The following is a 19,736-nucleotide window of genomic DNA, read 5'->3' as shown; positions in this document are numbered from 1 at the left end:
TCAAAAATTCAGAAAGATTTGTACTACATATTCAATTTGTATGTGCGCCTGCATTAAAATCATATGATTAATATATTTGATGTGTTAAATATGTGCAGTTATGCTTCATAATAATCTGATAATAAACCCCAACCAGTAAAACCTAACATACCGGGTATGTGGTGGTCAGACTTGGCTGCTTGAGACCAGATTGAAATTATAGTGGCTAGATAATATTCGAGGGGCACAAGCTTTAAACTGACCTGGTTTGTTATTATTATTCACTACCTTATCCACATGTACATGCATACAATAACATATACATTTCCTCAATAGCAGACTTTTTTTTTAAATTAACCAATGTAAATTTAACTTATATGCTATTCTACAATTCATTTATGTATTTTCTTAAAAGAAGATTTTAATTTTAAAATTGAAAAGAACTTAATATATATATTACCTTAAGGTCAGAATTTTAGGGTATTTATACTCCCTGATATTCATAATACAGTCTTTTCTGGATTTTTTTTTACAGAATCATTGTTATTTGTTTTGAGTTATGGTTTATCTTTATGTAAATACATATTGATTCACTTCTCGGTAAAGTGTTCATGCATAGCACATGCACATGTACATTGTATACAAATTATTTTGAGAAAACAAATACATGTGTATGTTGGATTAATTGTTACTGTGCTCAGATACATCAGCTTATGTGTGACATTAATATGGACAATTCATTGATAGAAAAAAAAAATGAAACTAATGAAATTATAATATGTCAAAGATTATTTCGAGAAGAGATATATAGTATATCAAAAGAAATTAAATATTTACTACATGTATCACACTTTGAGTAAGCACTCTCTCTCTCTCTCTCTCTCTCTCTCTCTCTCTCTCTCTCTCTCTCTCTCTCTCTCTCTCTCTCTCTCAATTTGATATGTGTTAATAGTTTAGACCTAAGCTATGTGGTTTGGTTTTTGTACTGCCATCTTGTCACATGCACAGATCCAGAAATTTTTTTCCAGGAGGGGGGGAGGGGGTCCGAAGGGTAATTGTTTTTTTCATGTGGTCTGAGGCATAATTTGCGATAATTTTACAATGTAAAATCTTCCTCCCTTCTAGATTCGCGCATGTTTTCATACATATGACACTGCATGGTCAGTGTATTTTTTTGGTAACAAATATTCATGTATTTGCTATGCAAATGTTCCCACAGCTAATTGATTTTTTTAAATTTTTATTTCAGCCCAACATGGACTTCTGCTACCACCTGGCGACATGGGTTTTGCGGGTCAATTCTTGTGGTTTCAACTCTTGAGGTTACCCTGTCTTCCCTACCCACATATTCCTTGTGTTCTACAGACTATTTAACAAAAAAAATAATCTGATAATGCATAAACATGATGGATAAAAAGGTGCTCATCATCATATATATTGATGCCTTTATTTTGTATTCAATTGATATCATATGCACTATTTTTTATGACAATTTTATACAATTATTTATGAAAATCTTGACAAATATGAGGTTCAGTGTGTCTTTAAAAGAATTCTGTATCTTAATATGATGAAAAAAATATTCTGACTATATGGTAGAGATACTCTTATAGTTATAAGCAAGATTAAGTTATATCGTGGCAGAGACACCATGCGCGGATGCCAAAAAATTTCCGGGGGGGGGGGGTGTCTGAAGGATGATTGTGATTGCCGCCGGGGGGGTCGTGTCCGAGGCATATTTGCGATGATTTTACTATGTAAATTTAATAAATAAGTTGGGACCCCTCTTACCCCTCCTCTAGATCCGTAGAATTCTGTATCTTAATATGATGAAAAAAATATTCTGACTATATGGTAGAGATACTCTTATAGTTATAAGCAAGATTAACTTATATCGTGGCAGAGACACCATGCGCGGATGCAAAAAAATTTCCGGGGGGGGGGGGTGTCTGAAGGATGATTGTGATTGCCGCCGGGGGGGTCGTGTCCGAGGCATATTTGCGATGATTTTACTATGTAAATTTAATAAATAAGTTGGGACCCCTCTTACCCCTCCTCTAGATCCGCGCATGAACACACTTGATAACAATATCAAATTACATATTTAATAAACAGGGGTAGATTGAAGCAGGCACGTAGCATAAGATGGGGGGAGGGGGGGGGAATGATTCCAATGATTGGGAATGATTTACATATAAGAAATTAATATGCATGGAGTTGGCCCCCAACTGCTTTGAGAGTATGTATAAAGAAATATTGATATGTTTTCTTTGCTTGTCAAGGTTTTTTAGATGAGTCTGCCCCCCCTTTCAAAAACGATCCTACGTACGCGTGGATCTGGCTTCTTATTTTCTTTCCTTTAGCCTGTTATATATACACTTTAATTAGTCTAAAATTATAAGGAAGACATTTATAGAAAACCAACACCCACCACAGACCTTAGATCCGCGCATGGGGTTATCTGATTCTGTTCTGGTGCATTGACGAATCTATCACTCTATTCTGTTTAAACTGAACAAAAAATAATAAATTGGCAATATTCCTGTGTATTTTACGAATTGAAAGGTTTAAAAGGTTAATGAAATGTACAGGTAAGGAATAACCAACGATTAACAATGTAAATCTTTAAATTTTCCGCGCTTCACAACGCCGGATTATCTGCCCTTGATCCAGATCATCAGTGCGTTTGAAAATCGGCTAATTTGCATAAAATCATATACATCTGGCTAAAATTGCAAAAGTTCAACGATATCCCGTCAATTTTAAGGATTGTGTTTAACTTTTTTATTTTCATCAAATACCAATGATTGTAAAAAGTGCTGGGAGCAAGTTGTTGCTTGAAAGGAAACATTTTTTTGACACGTGAATTAACTCTGTTATCGAAAAAATTTATTAAACTTGAACGATCAATGCTAAAGTTAAGCATGTTGCTGGTACTGCTATAGTTGCTCCCAGCACTTTTTAGATTAAGCAATTAATTTTCTTTTAAGTGATATAAACAACAATTTAATATTTTAATCGTATATCGTTGAACTTTTGCAATATATGAAGTCATATGTAGCTGCTCTATTTTTAGCGAATCACGTGATAAACAGCTGATACGGTGGACTGTGTTCCGGTGAAAAATGTAGGGGAGATCGGTAGTAACATAATGATGTATAAACTTTATCATTGCCATATTTGGATGAGTTTGTATACTTTGTCTGAAATAAAGTCCATTTTTAGTGTATTTATTTCATACGGTAATCCATGGGCGTCCTTAACCTAGCTGCGTTTTAAGCCGAGTAGAATTACGTGGGTGCATTGCTAAATGTTGTGTGCATACAGTCATTGAGATGGCGGCATTTCTTTGATGCCGGCAAAGCGACCCAGCAAACTCTAATGCGGTCGAACTGCAGGGGCACTTCGGCGGCATGTCTTTGATGTCGGCGATGCGACGAGCGTCGTAATTTAGAGAGCTCTATATTTGTACTAAAAAAAGCCGCTATTTTTTTTTATTTATGACAAAAATAAAACGGAAAACATTCAAATCCATCATTTTAAAAATAAACCCATTAATCAAAACACAAATGAGAGAGAAAAAAGATTCGGCACTCAGGGACTGAACCCGGGTCGCCTGGGCACAAGTCCACCACTCTAACGACTGACCTACGCGGACCCTCGCTTCAGAACTTTGGAGTCCAAAATCTCAAGAATGCATGGATTGATTTTAAAACGAATTTCATATTCTGAAGTTTTGAGAGCGTTTCTATCGAATGAAAATATAAAAAAAAATCAAATCCAAAAAATTAAAAAATTAAGGTTTTTCATTTCCTTCCGGTGACGACCGGAAGTGACGGCGGACGTTCGGATATGCGAAGGGCACTGCGGCCGTTCACTCTCTACCTTTTCTGAAAATTTGAAAGTCCTATCTTGAATACTTTTTGAGAAAAATTGTGAACAAGCAAAAACATAAAATCTTTAATATCTCGGTACCGGAAGTGACGACCAAAAAAATCTCGTGTAATTTTTTTACAAATTTTGTCCTGAATAAGATCTGAAAGTTTCACGAAAATCGGCTGAAGCGTTTTTGAGAAAACGTGACAGAAAAAAAATAATAATAACTAGACATGATCTCGTTGCGAGCAACGAGGAGGTCTTCCGTCCGATTTTAGAAGAGGAAATGACCTTGCTTTTTATCTTCATCAACAAATCATATCAGGAAATGCAGATGTGATCTAAAAGAGCGATGGATGAAGGATTATACACCCCGTTGGATCCCTTATTTAAAGGACCAGCCCCATTTTATTTCATATTAAATAAGAAGTCTTTTGACCTAATAACAGGTCTAATGACCTGTAATAAAAAGAAACCGAAGAAAAAAAAGAGGGTAGGCCTTTGTAAACGGAAGACCCTAATAACAATATGAATAGAAGGGTCTTCCGCTGAAGACGGAAGACCCTAATAATAAAAGACTGTTTTTGTCTAAATCTAAATTGAAGAGTGGTTTTCAACTTGTACTACAATCCAACAACCCTTTTATGTTGAATATTTTAGTTAGAAAATTAAATAAAAAGGAGAGAAAGAAATAGAGAAAGAACAAATCTTAGCTCCGGCGAGAATAGAACACACAGCCGTTGCAGGTGTCTCAAAACATGGCTGACGCTAAATAATTCCCGAATTTGTCTTTGAATTTGGGGCGTTTCCGCCCGGCAGAGGAGCTGAGTTTTTGTATGAGATGAAAAACAACGTGTAAGATGTCTGACTATTCAGGTTTGGTAACAGTGCGAGGTCATTTGAAATATTGATGCGTGTTTGTGTCCGGAGGGGGGTAAAAAGACCCGAGCTTGATTTTCGTCTTAATAAATCGAAAATAGAATTTTGAGGTGTGGATCTCGGATTCGGTTAACAACAATTAGGGGAGGTCCTTAAACAATGACTGATGCATTTTACCCATGTATTTCAGTGTTGAGAATGTTTTTTCGTGTCGTTTTCTATTATGTTTGACTGTTTTATTTCAGCAGGATTGATAAAATCTTTATAAATGTAGAAATAACGAAATCAGTAACAATTTGATGACAGTAATTTCCACAGTTCTAACATTCATAAGTAGTTCACACGCTATCGTAGATACAGACTAAACAGAAACCAAGAAATATACATGCAACAGAAATAATACGCGGCTGCTTACATCCCTTGTACTGTGTAAATTTTAAGTCCCCGTACAGGCTATAGTCGCCGTTTGATCTCAGGAATTTCTTCTTAATTGTTCAATCCGCTGCATATTTGGCAGAAAATAAGAATTGGGTCCGAGGTACATGTACACAAAATTTCATTAGGATTGAGTAAGGGGCTCGGGAGTTAGAATTTTTTTCTACAGTACATGTCCAGCAAGCCAATCAAAACTCGAATGCCAAAAAATTCATATCTTTCTTAAAAATGAACGAATAGGTCTGGTCATTAGTACAGTAATCTAGACTTGAAGTAGGTTGAAAAAAAAGGTTCAAGATGACAGATCCAGTAAAATCAGGCCAGAAAAACTAAATGATTTTGTGAAAACGAAAGGGGGGGGGGTCGGTGGGTGTACTGTGTAAATTTAATTTCCACGTATAGGCATTAAGCGCCGTTTAATTCAGGAATTTAGTCTTAATTGTTCAATCCGCTGCATATTTAACAGACAAACAGAATGGGGTCCGAGGTCCATTTTCACGAATTTTCATTAGGATTGAGTGAAGGGCTTGGGAGTTAGAATTTTTTTTAAAGTACATGTCAAACACGACAATTGAAACTCAAATGCCAAAACCTTCATAACTCTGTTATTAATGAACGAATTGGTCTGGTAATTAGTACAGTAATCTAGAATGGTATTTAGTTGAAATTAAAGGCCCAAGATCAAAGATCAAGTAAAATCGGGCCAGAAAAACTAAATGATTTTATGAATTGGGAGGGGGGGGGGGGGGGTCGGTCGGTGACTTCTATATTAAACGTAGAATATTAAATTCTAAAAATCACATATTACACAATTTCTAAATAAAATACATATGTTAGAACAATGTATAAGCGTTGTTTGAAAGATGTAACTGTTGATTTTTTTTTACATCTATATATTCTTAGGCTCAAACACTCATAAACGGGTGGTCAGTTTTTAAACCTTGTCGCAGTCACCCGTTTGTTTGTATAGTTACGTGTATAAACTTCGGAGGTTTTTCTTAATCCCGACAGGCAACAGATTTGTATCAGTATGTAGACATGCACAAAAAAAGGAAAAAGTACACCATCTTTAATATAAATGACTTTTTAGGGTTGACTTTCAATCAGAAAGAAGACAATCATTAAACAATGAATTTCAAATTATTTGAATCCATAGACATTATCCCGTAACTTGATAAAAATATGTATAATTTTTGGACGCCAATGTACATTTAGCTTCTATCCAATTCACTGCATGTTACCTGTACTAGTTCTTATTCAAATGGTAAAACATTTGTACTTGAGAGAGAGAGAGAGAGAGAGAGAGAGAGAGAGAGAGAGAGAGAGAGAGAGAGATTACATAGTGTTTTATAATGTTCAGGAAATCAATATATAAGCAAACTATGTCATTAAACGCATGTATACATGCATGTGTGCATCTATATATGGGATTAAATACTAAGCAGTCCTCCTTTTTAAGCCGAGTAGAATAACGTGGGTGCATTGCTAAATGTTGTGTGCATACAGTTGAGATGGCGGCATTTCTTTGATGCCGGCAAAGCGACCCAACGAACACTAATGCGGTCGAACTGCAGGGGCACTTCGGCGGCATGTCTTTGATGTCGGCAATGCGACGAGCGTCGGAATTTAGAGAGCTGCTGACAGAATTTGCTCTATATTTGTACTGAAAAAAAGCCGCTATTTTTTTTTTATCTATGACAAAAATAAAACGGAAAACATTCAAATCCATCATTTTAAAGATAAAACCATTAATCAAAACACAAATAAGAGAGAAAAAAGATTCGGCACTCAGGGACTGAACCCGGGTCGCCTGGGCACAAGTCCACCACTCTAACGACTGAGCTACGCAGACCCTCGCTTCAGAACTTTGGAGTCCAAAATCTCAAGAATGCGTGGATTGATTTTAAAACAAATTTCATATTCTGAAGTTTTGAGAGCGTCTTTATCGAATGAAAAAATAAAAAAAATTCAAATCCAAAAAATTGAAAAATTAAGGTTATTCATTTCCTTCCGGTGACGACCGGAAGTGACGGCAGACGTTCGGATATGTGAGAGACACTGCGGCTAACGACTCTCTACAACCACTGAAAATTTGAAAGTTTTATCTTTGATACTTTTTGAGAAAACGCGTGAACAAGTAAAAACATAAAATCTTTAATATCTCGGGACCGGAAGTGACGACCAAAAATTTGATCGATAAATTTCTTACAAATTTTGTGCTCAGTGAGATCTGAAAGTTTCATGAAAATCGGCTAAAGCCTTTTTGAGAAAACGTCAAAGAAAAAAAAAATAATAATAATAGGGGAAAAGAAACAAAGCAATAACAATAAGGTCTTCCGTTGGAAACGGAAGACCTTAATAACTAGACACGATCTCGTTGCGAGCAACGAGGAGGTCTTCCGTCCGATTTTTAGAAGAAGAAATGACCTTGCCTTTTATTTTCATCAACGAAACATATCACGAAATGCAGATGTGATCTAAAAGAGCGATCGATGAAGGATTATACACCCCGTTGGATCCTTAATTTTAAGGACCAGTCCCATTTTATTTCATAATAAATAAGAGGTCTTTTGACTTCATAACAGGTCTAATAACCTGTAATAAAAAGAAACCGAAGAAAAAAAAGAGGGTCTTCCTTTGTAAACGGAAGACCCTAATAACAATAAGAATAGAAGGGTCTTCCGCTGAAGACGGAAGACCCTAATAATAAAAGACTGTTTTTGTCTAAATCTTACTTGGAGAGTGTTTTTCAACGTGTACAGTCCAACAATCCTTTTATGTTGATTATTATAGTTAGAAAATTAAATAAAAAGGAGAGAAAGAAATAGAGAGAAAGAACAAATCTTGGCTCCGGCGATATTAGAACACACAGCCTTTGCAGGTGTCTCAAAACATGGCTGACGCGAAATAATTCCCGAATTTGTGTTTGAATTTGGGGCGTTTCCGCCCGGGAGAAGAGCTGAGTTTTTGTATGAGATAAAAAACAAAATGTAAGATGTCTGACTATTTAGGTTTGGTTACAGTGTGAGGTCATTTGAAATATTGATGCGTGTTTGTGTCTGGAGGGGGGTGAAAAGACCCGAGCTTGATTTTCGTCGTAAATAAATCGAAAATAGAATTTTGAGGTGTGGATCTCGGATTCGGTTAACAACAATTTGGGGAAGTCTTAAAACGATGACTGATGCACTTTACCCATGTATTTCAGTGTTGATAATTTTTTTCGTGTCGTTTACGTTTATGTTTGACTGTTTTAATTTAGCAGGATTGATAAAATCTTTATAAATGTAGAAATAACGAAATCAGTAACACGTAAAAATTTGAAGACAGAATGTGAGCATTTCATAGGGAAAACGCGATATCCGGAAAATTACACCGATCGAAGGAGGGATAACTCTACTAAAGAAAAACGCTGATGACAAATTTGCGCTATATATTGCAAAATAAACATCCCATAAATAAAAAAACCAAATCATGTCAATGATTGAGCTTGTTTGAAATTTTAAAAAAATATTGGGCAAATAATATATTCTTACTGCCCCTTGTTCTTTCCACAGTTCTAACATTCATAAGTAGTTCACACACTATCGTAGATACAGACTAAACGGAAAACAATAAATATACATACAACAGAAATATTACGCGGCTGCTTACATCCCTTGTACTCTGTAAATTTTAAGTCCCCGTACAGGCTATACTCGCCGTTTGATCTCAGGAATTTCTTCTTAATTGTTCAATCCGCTGCATATTTGGCAGACAATAAGAATGGGGTCCGAGGTACATTTACATCAAATTTCATTAGGATTGAATGAGGGGCTCGGGAGTTAGAATTTTTTTCTACAGTACATGTCAAGCACGCCAATCGAAACTCAAATGCCCAAAAATTCATAACTCTCTTAAAAATGAACGAATAGGTCTGGTCATTAGTACAGTAATCTAGAATTGATCTAGGTTGAAAATTAAGGTTAAAGATGAAAGATCCAGTAAAATCAGGCCAGAAAAACTAAATAATTTTGTGAATAGGAAGGGGGGGGGGGGGTCGGTGCGTGTACTGTGTAAATTTAATTTCCACGTTTAGGCAATAAACGCCGTTTAATCTCAGGAATTTCCTCTTAATTGTTCAATCCGCTGCATATTTGACAGACAATAAGAATGTAGTCCGAGGTTCATTTTCACGAATTTTCATAAGGATTGAGTGAAGGGCTTCGGAGTTAGAATTTTTTTCACAGTGCATGTCAAACACGACAATTGAAACTCAAATGCCAAAAACTTCTTAACTCTGTTAAATAATAATGAAGGAATAGGTCTGGTAATTAGTACAGTAATCTAGAATGGTACTTAGTTGAAATTAAAGGCCCAAGATCAAAGATCAAGTAAAATCGGGCCAGAAAAACTAAATGATTTTATGAATTGGGGGGGGGGGTGTTGGTCGTTGACTTCTATATTAAACGTAGAATGTTAAATTCTAAATATCACATATTGCAATATGTGGTATTAAATAAAATACATATGTTAAAAACAATGTATAAGCGTTGTTTGAAAGATGTAACTATTGATTTTTTTTTTACATCTGTTTATTTTTAGGCTCAAACACTCATAAACGGGTGGTCAGTTTTCAAATCTTGTCGCAGTCACCCGTTCGTTTGTATAGTTACGAGTATAAACTTCGGAGGTTTTTCTTAATCCCAAACAGGCAATAGATTTGTATCAGTATACATGTATAGACATGCACAAAAAAGGAAAAAGTACACCATCTTTAATAAAAATGACTTTTTAGCGTTGACTTCCAATCAGTAAGAAGACAATCATTAAACAATGAATTTCAAATATCCTGTCACTTGAAATAAAGACATGTATACTTTGTGGAAGCAATGTACATTTAGCCTTTATCCAATTTACTGCATGTTACCTGTACTTAGTTCTTATGTACTTTAGAGAGAGAGAGAGAGAGAGAGAGAGAGAGAGAGAGAGATTTTCTAGTTTTTTGTAGTGTTTAGGGAATCAGTATATCAGCAACGTATGTAAATAAACGCATGCATACATGCAAGCGTGTATCTATATATGTGAACAAATACTAATCAGTCCTCCTTTTAAAGCCATGTAGAATAACGTTGGTGCATTGCTAAATGTTGTGTGCATACAGTCATTGAGATGGCGGCATTTCTTTGATGCCGGCAAAGCGACCCAGTGAACTCTAATGCGGTCGTACTGCAGGGGCGCTTCGGCGGCATGTCTTTGATGGCGGCGATGCGAACTGCTGACAAAAACGAGCTCTATATTTGTACTAAAAAAGCTGTTATTATTTTTATTTATGATAAAAATAAAACGGAAAACAATAAAAACCATCATTTTAAAGGTAAAATCGTTAAACAAAACAAAATTAGGGAAGAAAAAATAATCGGCACTCGGGGGATGGAACCCGGGTCGCCTGGGCACAAGTCCAACACTCTAACGACTGAGCTACGCGGACTCTCGCTTCAGAACTTTTGAACTCAAAATCTCGGGAATGCCTGGATCGATTTTAACACGAATTTCATATTCTGAAGTGTTTTAAGCGTCTCTATCGAATAAAAACATAAATAAAATTCAAATCTAAAAATTTGAAAAATTAAGGTTTTTCATTTCCTTCCGGTGACGACCGGAAGTGACGGCGGACGTTCGGATATGCGAAGGGCACTGCGGCCGTTCACTCTCTACCTTCTCTGAAAATTTGAAGGTTCTATCGTAAATACTTTTTGAGAAAAATCGTGAACAAGCAAAAACGTAAAATCTTTAATATCTCGGTACCGGAAGTGACGACCAAAAAAAGCCCGTGTACTTTTCTTACAAATTTTGTCATGAATAAGATCTGAAAATTTCATGAAAATTAGCTGAAGCATTTTTGAGAAAACGTGACAGAAAAAAAACCCAATAAAAACTAGACACGATCTCGTTGCAAGCAACGAGGAGGTCTTCCGTCCGATTTTTAGAAGAGGAAATGACCTTGCCTTTTATCTTCATCAACGAAACATATCAGGAAATGCAGATGTGATCTAAAAGAGCGATGGATGAAGGATTATACACCCCGTTGGATCCCTTATTTAAAGGACCAGTCCCATTTTATTTCATATTAAATAAGAGGTATTTTGACCTAATAACAGGTCAAATGACCTGTAATAAAAAGGGAAAAAAGAGGGTCTGCCTTTGTAAACGGAAGACCCTAATAACAATAAGAATAGAAGGGTCTTAATTAGTTGAAATTAAAGGCCCAAGATCAAAGATCAAGTAAAATCGGGCCAGAAAAACAAAATGATTTTTTGAATTGGGAGGGGGGTCGGTCGGTGACTTCTATACTAAACGTATAATATTAAATTCTAAATATCACATATTACACAATTTACATATGTTAGAACAATGTATAAGCGTTGTTTGAAAGATGTAACTATTGATTTTTTTTTTACATCTATTTATTCTTAGGCTCAATCACTCATAAACAGATGGTCAGTTTTTCAACCTTGTCGCAGTCACCCGTTAGTTTGTATAGTTACGTGTATAAACTTCGGAGGTTTTTCTTAATCCCGACAGGCAACATATTTGTATCAGTATATAGACATGCACAAAAAAAGGAAAAAGTACACCATCTGTAATAAAAATGACTTTTTAGCGTTGACTTCCAATCAGTAAGAAGACAATCATTAAACAATGCATTTAAAATTATTTGAATCCATAGACATTATCCCGTAACTTGATATAAAATATGTATAATTTGTGGACGCCAATGTTCATTTAGCTTCTATCCACTTTACTCCATGTTACCTGTACTAGTTCTAAAACATTGGTATTTGAGAGAGAGAGAGAGAGAGAGAGAGAGAGAGAGAGAGAGAGAGAGAGAGAGAGAGAGAAAGAGAGAGATTACATAGTGTTTTATAATGTTCAGGAAATCAATATATAAGAAACCTAGGTCAATAAACGCATTTATACATGCATGTGTGTATCTATATATGGGATTAAATACTAAGCAGTCCTCCTTTTTAAGCCGAGTAGAATAACGTGGGTGCATTGCTAAATGTTGTGTGCATACAGTCATTGAGATGGCGGCATTTCTTTGATGCCGGCAAAGCGACCCAGCGAACTCTAATGCGGTCGAACTGCAGGGGCACTTCGGCGGCATGTCTTTGATGTCGGCGATGCGACAAGCGTTGGAATTTAGAGAGCTGCTGACAGAAAAGAGCTCTATATTTGTACTGAAAAAAGCCGCTATTTTTTTTTATATTTATGACAAAAATAAAACGGAACACATTCAAATCCATCATTTTAAAGATAAACCCATTAATCAAAACACAAATGAGAGAGAAAAAAGATTCGGCACTCAGGGACTGAACCCGGGTCGCCTGGGCACAAGTCCACCACTCTAACGACTGACCTACGCGGACCCTCGCTTCAGAATTTTGGAGTCCAAAATCTCAAGAATGCGTGGATCGATTTTAAAACGAACTTCATATTCAGAAGTTTTCAGAGCGTCTCTATCGAATGAAACAATAAAAAAAAATCAAATCCAAAAAAGTGAAAAATTAAGGTTTTTCATTTCCTTCCGGTGACGACCGGAAGTGACGGCGGACGTTCGGATATGCGAAGGGCACTGCGGCCGTTCATTTTCTACCTTCTCTGAAAATTTGAAAGTCCTATCTTGAATACTTTTTAAGAAAAATCGTGAACAAGCAAAAACATAAAATCTTTAATATCTCGGTACCGGAAGTGACGACCAGAAAAATCTCGTGTAATTTTCTTACAAATTTTGTCATAAATAAGATCTGAAAGTTTCATGAAAATCGGCTAAAGCGTTTTTGAGAAAACGTGACAGAAAAAAAAATTAATAATAATAATAATAGAGGAAAAGAAACACAGCAAAAACAATAAGGTCTTCCGTTTCCAACGGAAGACCTTAATAATAGTGAAAAAGAAACAAAGCAATAACAATAAGGTCTTCCGTTGGAAACGGAAGACCTTAATAACTAGACACGATCTCGTTGCGAGCAACGAGGAGGTCTTCCGTCCGATTTTTAGAAGAGGAAATGACCTTGCCTTTTATCTTACTCAACGAAACATATCAGGAAATGCAGATTTGATCTAAAAGAGGGATGGATGAAGGATTATACACCCCGTTGGATCCATAATTTAAAGGACCATCCCCATATTTTATTTCATATTAAATAAGAGGTCTTTTGACCTAATAACAGGTCTAATGACCTGTGATAAAAAAGATATCGAAGAAAAAAAATAGGGTCTGCCTTTGTGAACGGAAGACACTAATAACAATAAGAATAGAAGGGTCTTCCGCTGAAGACGGAAGACCCTAATGATAAAAAAACTGTTTTCTAAATCTTAATTGAAGAGTGTTTTTCAACTTGTACTACAGTCCAACAACCCTTTTATGTTGAATATTTTAGTTAGAAAATTAAATAAAAAGGAGAGAAAGAAATAGAGAGAAAGAACAAATCTTGGCTCCGGCGAGATTAGAACACGTCTCAATTTAAACATGGCTGACGCGAAATAATTCCCGAATTTGTCTTTGAATTTGGGGCGTTTCCGCCCCGGAGAGGAGCTGAGTTTTTGTATGAGATGAATAACAACGTGTAAGATGTCTGACTATTCAGGTTTGGTAACAGTGCGAGGTCATTTGAAATATTGATGCTTGTTTGTGTCTGGAGGGGGGTGAAAAGACGCGAGCTCAATTTTCGTCGTAAATAAATCGAAAATAGAATTTTGAGGCGTTAATCTCGGATTTGGTTCACAACAAGTAGGGCAAATCCTAAAACAATTACTGATGCATTTTACCCATGTATTTCAGTATTGAGAATTTTTTTTGTGACCTTAACTATTATGTTTGACTGTTTTATTTCAACAGGATTGATAAAATCTTTATAAATGTAGAAATAACGAAATCAGTAACACGTTAATTTTTTCGGTAAAAATTTGATGAAAGTAATTTCCACAGTTCTAACATTCATAAGTATTTGACACGATATCGTAGATACAGACAAAATGGAAAACAAGAAATATTACGCGGCTGCTTACATCCCTTGTACTGTGTAAATTTTAAGTCCCCGTACAGGCTATACTGGCCGTTTGATCTCAGGAATTTCTTCTTAATTGTTCAATCCGCTGCATATTTGGCAGACGATAAGAATGGGGTCCGAGATACATTTACACAAAATTTCATTAGGATTGAGTAAGGGGCTCGGGAGTTAGAATTATTTTCTACAGTACATGTCAACTACGCCAATCGAAACTCAAATGCCCAAAAAATCATAACTCTCTTAAAAATGAACGAATAGGTCTGGTCATTAGAACAGTTATCTAGAATTGAACTAGGTTGAAAAAAAAAGGTTCAAGATGAAAGATCCAGTAAAATCAGGCCAGAAAAACTAAATGAATTTGTGAATAGGAAGGAGGGGGGGGGGGGGGGGGTCGGTGCGTGTACTGTGTAAATTTAATTTCCACGTATAGGCAATAGGCGTCGTTTAATCTCAGGAATTTCGTCTTAATTCTTCAATCCGCTGCATATTTAACAGACGATAAGAATGTGGTCCGAGGTTCATTTTCACGAATTTTCATTAGGATTGAGAGAAGGGCTTGGGAGTTAGAATTTTTTTTTACAGTACATGTCAAACACGACAATTGAAACTCAAATGCCAAAAGCTTCATAACTCTGTTATTAATACAAGTAAAATCGGGCCAGAAAAACTAAATGATTTTATGAATTGGGAGGGGGGGGGGGGGTCGGTCGGTGACTTCCATATTAAACGTAGATTATTAAATTCTAAATATCACATATTACACATGTACAATTTCTAAATAAAATAAATATGTTAGAACAATGTATAAGCGTTGTTTGAAAGATGTAACTATTGATTTTTTTTTTTACATCTATTTATTCTTAGGCTCAAACACTCAGAAACGGGTGGTCAATTTTCAAACCTTGTCGCAGTCACCCGTTCGTTTGTATAGTTACGTGTATAAACTTCGGAGGTTTTTCTTAATCCCAGACAGGCAACAGATTTGTATCAGTATATAGACATGCACAAAAAAAAGAAAGAAAAAAAGTACACCATCTGTAATAAAAATGACTTTTTAGCGTTGACTTCCAATCAGTAAGGAGACAATCATTAAACAATGAATTTCAAATTATTTGAATCCATAGACATTATCCCGTAACTTAAAATAAATACATGTATAATTTTTGTACGCAATGTAATTTAGCCTCTATCCAATTTACTGCATGTTACTTGTATTAGTTCTTATTCAAATGCTAAAACAGTTGTACTTGAGAGAGAGAGAGAGAGAGAGAGAGAGAGAGAGAGAGAGAGAGAGAGAGAGAGAGAGATTTCATAGTGTTTTATAGTGTTCAGGAAATCAATATATAAGCAACCTATGTCAATAAACGCATGTATTCATGCATGCGTTTATCTATATAATTATGTAAATAAATACTACATGTAATCAGTCCTCATTTTAAAGCCATGTAGAATAACGTTTGTGCATTGTTAAGTAAATGTTGTGTGCATACAGTCAAGGAGATGGCGGCATTTCTTTGATGCCGGCAAAGCGACCCAATGAACTCTAATGCAGTCGTACTGCAAGGGAGCTTCGGCGGCATGTCTTTGATGCTGGCGATGCGACGAGCGTCTGAATTAAGCCAACTGCTGACAGAAACGAGCTCTATATCTGTACTAAAAAAGCTGTTATCTTTATTTATTAAAAAAATAAAACGGAAAACAATAAAAACCATCATTTTAAAGATAAAATCATTAAACAAAATAAAATTAGGGAAGAAATATAATCGGCACTTGAGGACGGAACCCGGGTCGCCTGGGCACAAGTCCACCACTCTAACGACTGAGCTACGCGGACCCTCGCTTCAGAACTTTTGAGCACAAAATCTCGGGAATGCGTGGATCGATTTAAAAACGAATTTCATATTCTGAAGTGTTTTAAGTGTCTCTATCGAATAAAAACATAAAAAAAAATCAAGTTTAAAAAATTGAAAAATTAAGGTTTTTCATTTCCTTCCGGTGACGACCAGAAGTGACGGCGGACGTTCGGATATGCGAAGGGCACTGCGGCCGTTCACTCCCTACCATCTCTGAAAATTTAAAGGTTCTATCTTAAATACTTTTTGAGAAAAATCGTGAGCAAGCAAAAACGTAAAATCTTTAATATCTCGGTACCGGAAGTGACGATTAAAAAAAAACTCGTGTAATTTTCTTACAAATTTTGTCATGAATAAGATCTGAAAATTTCATAAAAATCGGCTGAAGCATTTTTGAGAAAACGTGGGAGAAAAAAAAAAGAATAATAATAATAATAGAGGAAAAGAATCAAAGCAATAACAATAAGGTCTTCCGTTGGAAACGGAAGACCTTAATAATAGAGGAAAAGAAACAAAGCAAAAACAATAAGGTCTTCCGTTTCCAACGGAAGACCTTAATAATAACTAGATACGATCTCGTTACGAGTAACGAGGAGGTCTTCCGTTCAATTTTTTAAACAATACCATTAAAATATCAATGAAATTTCAGAATTTCCACTCAACCCCTCCCATTCAGATAATGTAAACGATTGTTATTATCCTTTCAAATGCTTGACAAAGAGTTTTGCTTTTTCACATACAGCACATTAAAGATTTAAGATTTTAGTCCCCTAAAATTTCTAATTACGTCATCAATGGGTGTGGCAATAAGTTTTACAAACTGATATTGTTACGATCAACAACTTTGCTTCTACAATGCATTACAAAATCTTTATCGTTTTTAAGTTATTTGTAATAGAGTAAACAAGTGCCTTGGCCCCTAATTTAAGGGGCCAGCCCCTTTTCTTGATTTCTTTGAAAAGGTGTTAAGAATACTAACATTTTTTGTTCTTACACCCATCTAAAATTGTTGATCATTTTTGAGATACAAATAATTGAATATTTTAGGGGCCAGCCCTCTAGATCCTTAATGGGGACAGACATTGATGCTTTTATTAATGGTATCGGTTAGAATCATAATTGCAAACATTTTCTCTTCTACAGTGCTTAACAAAATATGTCTCCTTTTTTATATATATTGCGTCAAAGTTTAATTCCTTTGGCCCCTAAAAATCCTTATTTACGTAATAAATTGGCGTGGCAATGATTTTTTCTTATAGATATTGTTACTATCAACAACTTTGCTTCTACAATGCATTACAAAATCTGGATCGTTTTTAAGGTATGTGTAAGACACTTTACGAGTCTCCTGGCCCCTAATTTAAGGAGCCAGCCCCTTTTTCTTGAGTTCATTCAAAAGGTCCTACAAATACTAACATTTTTTGTTCTTACACTTACCTAAAATTGTTGTTCATTTTTTAAATACAAATGGTTAAATTTTTAGGGGCCTGCTCTCTAGATCCTTAATGGGGACAGACATTGATGCTTTTATTAATGGTATTGATTAGAATTATAATTGCAAACATTTTCTCTTCTAGAATGCTTAACAAAATATGTCTCCTTTTCTATACATATAGCGTCAAAGTTTAAGTACTTTGGCCCTTAGAAATTCCAAATTACGTCATTAATGGACGCGGTATTGATTTTTTCTGATAGATATTGTTACGATCAAAAACATTGCTTCTATAATGCATTACAAAATCTTGATCATTTTAAAGTTATTCGTTATAGAGTTTACGAGTGTCTTGGACACTAAATAAAGGGACCAGCCCCTTTTTCATGATTTCTTTGAAAAGGTCTTAAGAATATTAACATGTTTCGCTCTTACACCCATCTAAAATTGTTGATCATATTTGAGATACAAATGGTTAAATATTTTAGGGGCCAGCCCTCTAGATCCTTAATAGGGACAGACATTGGTGCTTTGATAAATGGAATCGATTAGAATCATAAATGCAAACATTTTCTCTTCTACAGTGCTTAACAAATATGTCTCCTTTTCTAGATATATTGCGTCAAAGTTTAATTACTTTGGCCCCTAGAAAATCCTTAATTACGTAATAAATTGGCGTGGCAAAGATTTTTTCTGATAGATATTGTTATGATCAACAACTTTGCTTCTATAATGCATTACAACATTTTTATTGTTTTTAAGTTATTTGTAATAGAGTTTACGAGTGTCGTGGCCCCAAAATAAAGGGGCCAGCCCCTTTTTCTTGATTTCGTTGGAAAGAACTTATGATTATCTACTACTTTTTTTATATATGTCTTAACAAAATATCAACTCATAAAAAGATACTGATCAAAACGTATGAAAATTTTGAATAGAAATTCGTACCCAATTTTCGTGCCCAGGCGAGCTCCAAGAAATGGCGCCTCTGGCGTAAAACAACATAATAGTGCACAACTTCAAACTATAGACTACCTATCCTGAAAATTTCATAGTCATATCTCTGATAGTTTCTGAGATCAGCTCTGCACAAAATAGGTCGTAAAAATGTACAAAATGGCCGATAAATCAGTACCGGAAGTGACGACAGGAAAAATCTCAAAAATGTATTAAGTGTATATCAAGTCCCATCTTCTGTGAAAAAATGGTTGACATCGGTTGAACAGTTTTCGAGAAATCTCGTGCACAAAATTTGGAGAAAAAAAAATAAAAAGAAACAGTACGAAAACTATAAGGTCTTCCGTTGGAAACGGAAGACCTTAATAAGAAATCGTATGAAAACTATAAGGTCTTCCGTTGGAAACGGAAGACCCAAAATAGTATATTTTTCTTTCTTTTTTACTATCATACAACTTGGCATAGAAAAAGTAATCAATGTTTAGAATCTAACAAGGACTATAATTTTGGCATAATATTGGCGCAGGAAAATATCACATGTTTCACAATTCAGAATTGCTGCAGATTAATGAGTCTGTTTTAGCATTTTAAAAACAATAACATTAATGTTGGATTTTTTTTACTAATGTGAACTAATGATATGAAACTTTGGTTTTAGAATATGTTTTTAAAATACATGTATGATTTGCCTATCAAATTAAATTTTTATAAGCCTTTAAAGCGCCCATTCTATACATTGATTTTTTGTGAAAAAAATAATTAGAATCAGTTTTTCTCTCTTATTAAATGGTCAATATAATAGCTTTTCTGTCAATTTAAATCTTTTTATAAAGTGTTCATAATACATAAAAATCAGAAATATTTTATTATTTGAAGCATAAAAAAATAATCAAAATTTCTTGAATTTTTTTTTTTTTAAATTACAGGAAATGCAGGCTAAGCAATATCAATTTTAGAGTAAATATTTATTCCAATTTAGTAGTATAAGCTGATTCTCAGACATTCTGATATTCTATCATTTCATTGAAGAATAGAATCTTCAAATCTTAAACAAATGTCTACAGAACTACAAAGAACTATACTTATTTTTATCATCCTTTACGTGAGGAAAAAAGTAGTGACCTTGACCTGACCTTTATGGGAAAACATAAAGGTCATCTTTGATTAAACTGATAAAATCATTTGGTAATATGATCCATTTGACTGTGTCAAAATTTCATGTATTTCTTATTATAAGAAGTATGTTTGATAAGACTCCTTCCTTAATAAGTCCAA

At 35.0% G+C, this 19,736-nt stretch overlaps 1 protein-coding gene across 2 annotated transcripts in view; it reads left to right on the top strand.

Annotated features, from left to right (window-relative positions):
- The window catches only part of LOC117684422 (uncharacterized), a 339,336-nt gene that overhangs the window by 142,706 nt on the left and 176,894 nt on the right, over positions 1–19,736 (top strand). The window lies entirely within an intron of this gene.

This window comes from Magallana gigas, chromosome 7, assembly GCF_963853765.1.
Source record: "Magallana gigas chromosome 7, xbMagGiga1.1, whole genome shotgun sequence".
Taxonomy (NCBI): domain Eukaryota; kingdom Metazoa; phylum Mollusca; class Bivalvia; order Ostreida; family Ostreidae; genus Magallana; species Magallana gigas.
Note: the sequence above shows the minus strand (reverse complement) of the source record. Positions and strands in the feature narration are given on the sequence as shown.